Source organism: Natator depressus, chromosome 2 (assembly GCF_965152275.1).
Source record: "Natator depressus isolate rNatDep1 chromosome 2, rNatDep2.hap1, whole genome shotgun sequence".
NCBI classification, from domain to species: Eukaryota; Metazoa; Chordata; order Testudines; family Cheloniidae; genus Natator; species Natator depressus.
Window position 1 is genome coordinate 67458916 of NC_134235.1, and position 6000 is coordinate 67464915.

At 39.1% G+C, this 6000-nt stretch overlaps 1 protein-coding gene across 1 annotated transcript in view; it reads right to left on the minus strand.

Moving 5' to 3' along the window:
* RP1 (RP1 axonemal microtubule associated) overlaps nt 1–4897 on the minus strand; it is a 268493-nt gene extending 263596 nt beyond the window's left edge. Inside the window, exon 1 of the mRNA XM_074944372.1 lies at nt 4873–4897. The gene's annotated coding sequence lies outside the window, so the exon portion shown is untranslated. The remainder of the gene's footprint in view (nt 1–4872) is intronic.
* Nucleotides 4898–6000: the final 1103 nt, after the last annotated feature.

Consider the following 6000-nt stretch of genomic DNA (forward strand, 5'->3'; position numbering starts at 1 on the left):
GTGATTCTTTTACTTTTTCTTCTATTAAAATTCTGCTTTTAAGAACCTGATTGTTTTTTCATTGTTCTTAAGATCCAAGGGTTTGGGTCTGTGTTCACCTGTACAAATTGGTGAGGATTTTTATCAAGCCTTCCCCAGGAAAGGGGGTGTAGGGTTTGGGAGGATTTTTGGGGGAAAGACGTTTCCAAGAGGGCTCTTTCCCTGTTATATATTTGTTAGATGCTTGGTGATGGCAGCAATAAAGTCCAAAGGTAAAAGGTAAAATAGTGTGTACCTTGGGGAAGTTTTAACCTAAGCTGGTAAAAATAAGCTTAGGGGGTTTTTCATGCAGGTCCCCACATCTGTACCCTAGAGTTCAGAGTGGGGAAGGAACCTTGACAGCATGTTTTGGTGGCTAAAGTTAATGGTCCACTTTATAAATTGTGACAGATCATTTGCTTTTCTATTGTAAGCTTTGCCTTTTTGGATACATAACTCTACCATTTAAATATTTGCATTTGTGCTGAGTGAAATCTTGTTGATCAAGTGTGAAATTATTTTTTCCTAGGAGAAATAGGCTTAAATTAGGGTAATCTTTTATAAAGACAAAGCCATTTCCAGTGCTTTTAATTAAAATGGCAGTTTTCAGTAGCTAAAACTTTAGAATGAGCTTTAAAATTCTAGTCATCTAAGTAACATGCTATTTCTGAAAGCAATGTAAGCATGGGCCATGATCTTTAAAACAGGGACCACTCCCCCTGTGCATTCTCCACATGCACCTGCTCTATTACTTAATTAATTTAGTGACAATCCTTTAATAACAGTATTTTATTTTAACTGTTGTGTTACCTGTCAGCTCTGTGTTCTTGGGGAAACAGGGCGCAGTATCCAGCCTGTCTGACTCACGAAGGACGCCCTCTTACCCCCCAGCCTCTGCTTGAACCAAAACCAATCAGAACAAAGACTTACAAAAAGCAATGAAAAGGCAGTGGGAGACACACCTAAACCCCTCCGGACAAGGGTGACAGGATTAAGGCAACTCCCCTAGCCTGATTTGCATTGAAGATGGGACAGGGAGGCATCTCCATTAGCATACAGAATGGAGAATAGAGATTCCAAGGCAAGAACCACACTGAACTCTGGGACCAGAAAAGCAGGGAAGCACTGCATGGTGGGGGATCTCTGCTCCAGATGTTAATGAACCCATGCCTGCACACACCCAGCTCAGTAGTTATCAGACCAATTCTAGTAATAAATCTTTTATTGGTATCCAAAATACTGAAGCTGCCTAATGGCATTGTGAGCTCCCTCGAAGGAACACCACCCATGGCCAGGAATGATCAGTTCCTATTATCTAGCCTGAACAAAATAACTTTGGTATATTTCCTTGAGCCATCAGTTCACCCATAAACAAATCTAGTGTTCTCCCTTGAACCATTGTTGTTTCCCTACAAAAAACCCTATTCATGCTCAAATAAGCGTTCTGATGCCTGGATCCAAAATCTGCATCAGTTTCATTGGGACTTCATCTCCTGACTGATCATGCTGGGGGCTCTGCCTGTCTCCAGCACTCTGGACCCTCAGCTACCACCCTCACCTAGGAACCCTGACCAATTCAAGCTTCACGGAGTGGTGAGAAGCCAACTCTCTCTCTCTCACGCTCTCTCTCTGTCTGTTTTTTTCCTACTCTAGGTATAGCTTTCTAACCCTGACTTGTGTGATCAGGTATAGTTTTCTAAACCTGACTTTTGTAATCAAATTTAAGCTAGATTTAATATTGTAACTGTTTTGTTTGTTTGGATCTCCTTGTATGGTTATTACCTGGCAATAAATAACTTTTATAGCTAAGCTGGTTGCTTTCCTCCCTCTCTGTCTCTCTCTTTTTTTGTGTGCTTTTGGCTTCCCCATTTGCTCTGCAGCAACGCTTCTCTTACATAAGCTAAAGATCCCTGTAGCGCCCATAAATCCTGTGGGGTTTACTCATTAAGTGGGTTACTACCAGAACAATTGTAACGTGAAAGTGGGGATAGGGACATGCTGAACCTCTGGCATATAAGGGTGGCAGCTTGGAAGCACTGCTTGATCCAGCCTCCTGAGTCCAGGGACATATAAGGGGTCAGTTTGCTGATTGACCCGGTCCACTCAGATGCACTCTGTTAATGGGTGTGTGTGTGTGTGTGTGTATGTTCATCTGATTCTGGGGCTGGAGGCTGGGGAACCTAGGTCCTGCAGGAGAGCTCCATCAGGAGGGAACTTGCAGAAGGGAAAAGTAGAGCTCCATGTGAAAACACAAGTGACACAAGCAGTACATTGATAGAATTACTGAAACCCCCCCTCCCCCCCCCAGAAGAGTAACCCTCATAAAAGAGCGTACCCCAAAGTAATGGGCAAATCTGGTAACAGTTGGCTTGCCCTGACCACAACATACACTGGAAAAAAACTGGCTTATAAACTAATCAGCCTGAAGAAAAGATCTCTCTACTAAAACCAATGTCCTTTCCAAAGGCACTTTTCATAAAAAGGTATATAGCATACTTGTGGACTGTATGTGTGTTTTTAAAAGTAAAATAAAATAGACTAAATGAAACTCTGTATCACTTGAATGCAGATGGCAGACTGAATACAGGAACATGCTACCTCCTTCAGCTATTAAACATTTTTCTTCATGAAACTGGGAAAAGTGCCTTGTTTCAAAGAAAATATTTCACCACCTAAAGACATCAGCTCTGGGACTGATAAGAAAATGTTCGCACCTTTAAAGGAAGTTGAGGATCAAGGTAAAAATCACATTTGACAGGACTGGTTTAAGGTTTGGGGCTCAGTTCCTCCTGTCAATTCATGTTTTGTTTTGTTTTCTTCTCTTTAAATATAAAATAGCCAAATTCTTTTATTTTGAAAAGTGAATGATATGAAGGAAGAGAAGTTACTTTGCATTATATTATCTGTGCTGCAAAGGACACATATGGTATGCTGAGAAACTGAAAATAACCCTCAAGATTGAGTTGGAACCAAGATTGATCTTGTATATTCAAATTTTCATGATGTCAACAGAAAAATGTTAACTGTTCCATTAAGGTCATACGGGCCAGAATTTTTAAACATGGGTGCCTAAAATTAGATCTCAAAATCCATATTAGGCACCCAGTTAAGTGGCCTGCTTTTCACAGGTTGAGAAACTGCACGTCCCACTGAAATCAATGAGAGATTTGGGTGCTCAGCACCTCTGAAAATCAGGCCCATTCATATAGATTTTGGTGTCCAACAGTAGGCACCCAAGTTTGAAAATATTGGTATTCAAGTTCAAAGTAGTTGCAGGCTTCATACAAATATGAACAGGAGTATTATATACAATTTTTAATTAAAATGTTCCCACTGCCTCTAGAGGCCCATGTGTTCCCATGTTTAGGGCAGCACAGGAAAAAAAGCAAGCTAGGGTCCTAAATGAAGGGAGAAGTGCAGCCAACATCAGATGCTTTCCTCATGCTTGCCAATGTCCCGTCACTTGGTTGCAAGGTGAGTCAGGACTGGCGATGTAACTGAGGTATAGCCATTTTACACACTGTGCTTCCCTCCAAACACAGTAATTTTCTCAGGGGAAATGCTTGTGGGAGTTAATATTGCTCATAGTAGCACAAGCTCTACCACTGTGGCTTCAGGGCAAATGTGCACATGTAATGAGAGAACCAGTGGCAACATGGCTCATAAGCACCCCGATTAACCCCAAAACCCCACCCCACTCAGCTGGCAGACAGGAGCTCAGGTTACTATTCCAGCCCATGTGGAATAGCAACCTTTATAAAGGGGTGAAGGCTTCACAGCAACCCCATACCCTGAACCCAGGTTGTAGTGAGTGGCTTTACCACCTCAATCCCTCTGCACACGACTTCCATAGAGTATGATTACTTGGGTGGAGTGGATTCTGCCCCAGTTACTTAACTACTGATATAGTTAAGAAATTAATTCAGGAGGCAGTTTTTTTCCATGAGGTTTCCAAAGGCCACTCACAACAACTTTTAAAACTGTATGCGGTTTTGCAGTAGTCCAAAGGTTGTTTCGGAAATTTTTAGTCTGGTTAGTTATTCAGTTTTGGGAACTGATCAAGATTTTGCATAGAAATAACTTAAATTACTATTCGATACATAGATAATTGTTAGACTGGGTCTGGACACTAGAAATTTATAATCCTTAAACAACCAACCAAACCAAAAGCACACAAGATAATGCATAAATACAATTTCCAATGATTAACAATTACAAAATAATTATGTGCACAGAAAGGTAATTGACTAGCAGAAAATCAGGTCTTCGCTATGAAATATAAAATTAATACAATAATTATCATATATTCCAAAGTAATTGAGAATTGAATCAGTTATTGCATTAGTACATTGCATGTGTTTTTAATTTGCACAGGTGTTAGCAATTAAAGCTAATCAAATTAAATTTTGGATAACAACATAGGGTTTCTTATGCATCTTACACAATTTCAAAAAATGGATAATCAACATATTGTGTAAGACCTTATTTCACATCAGAGGTCATAGATTTATCACTATAATATCTTCATTTTGGCTTAAATTTCATTAAAGATTTTTATAGTTTAAGAATTTTCCTTGAGAATTGTTAAGTAACAGTTGCTTTTACATAACCAAAAATGTCTGTTTATATCATATGCATTTCCATTTTGTAAAGAATGCTCCTCTGGTAGAAAACAAAACGGAACCCAGATTCTTTTGTTTCCACAGTCAACACCTCTTTCAATTGAAGAATTTATAATGCTGACACTATGCTTTAAAGAGAGAGATTAAATTTAAACAGTTTATCCAAAGCTAGAGAAAGTAACCATTTTTCACAACAGTTAATTTCTATACTGTAGCATTTCATTACACTCACCCACAGTCACATCCTCTGTAAATAAAATGATAATCATCTTGTTTTCAGAGATCTACATTATTGTAGGTGCAATTGATCATGCTACATGAAATGAACATCTTCAGTCTTATTCTAAGGAAGCCCAGCTACAAAAACATCACAATCAATTTGCTTAATCTGGGTTAATGTTAATCCATGACTGGGTTTGCTTTAGGTAGCCATTGTTCAAAGCAGAGAACCCAGCATTTCATTCAGCAAGCCTTCTCATTATTTTTTGACATTCCCTTTACCTTTGTAATATTTATGTCTAATGTGAATGTTCTTATTCAAATCCTTTCCCCTTGCAATGCTGTTACAGAATCAGAAGTTAAAGATGGAAAATCTCTTGGTAATTCAATCCATCTCCAGGCCAGTGTTGTCCTCCAAAGTACATTTTCTAGTGCTTTTGGCTTCAAATGTCTCCCGAAATGCAGATTCCATCACTTACCTTGGGAGACCATTCCACACTCTTACGGATCTCAGTGTATGGAAGTTTTTCCTGACATTCATTCTCCCTCTTAATTATGTACAGTTGTCAAGTGACCAAACCTCCTTCTGTTTGTGCTTAAGGACAACTGAACTGAATGTTTATAATCTGGTTACTTACCATTTAGTCATTGCACTGTAAATAATACCATGGTTTTCCTCCCCACAGCATTCTTCCTTCATGAACACTTTCCAAACCAGTACAGACTGCTACCCACGAAGAGTTCTACTGTTCCAGAATGGACATTGAAACAAGCATTATAAAACTGAGTGAAACTATATTTTCTTTCGGCAGCCAGAGAAGATTATGTCACGCTGTGGCTTCATTATTCCATGGATTGCTTTTTTTTCTTAAGAAACTACTGTGTCCCCAGATGGTAACTGTTCCATCTAATTACGACCAAAGGTATAATCTGATTTGAAGCTTCTTTACTTAATCGGGACTCCAGCAAGATTTCCATACTAACTCTGTAGGGAAGCTACAAGAAAGGCTGCTCAGCAGATAGCACTATTACATATCATAGTGATTTTTTCAGAATGCCATTTACTTGCTATGCTGTAAATTAGGTGTTTGAACGAGTATTAAATACTGCTTCTGACTTACTTATCCCGCCTTATACAATA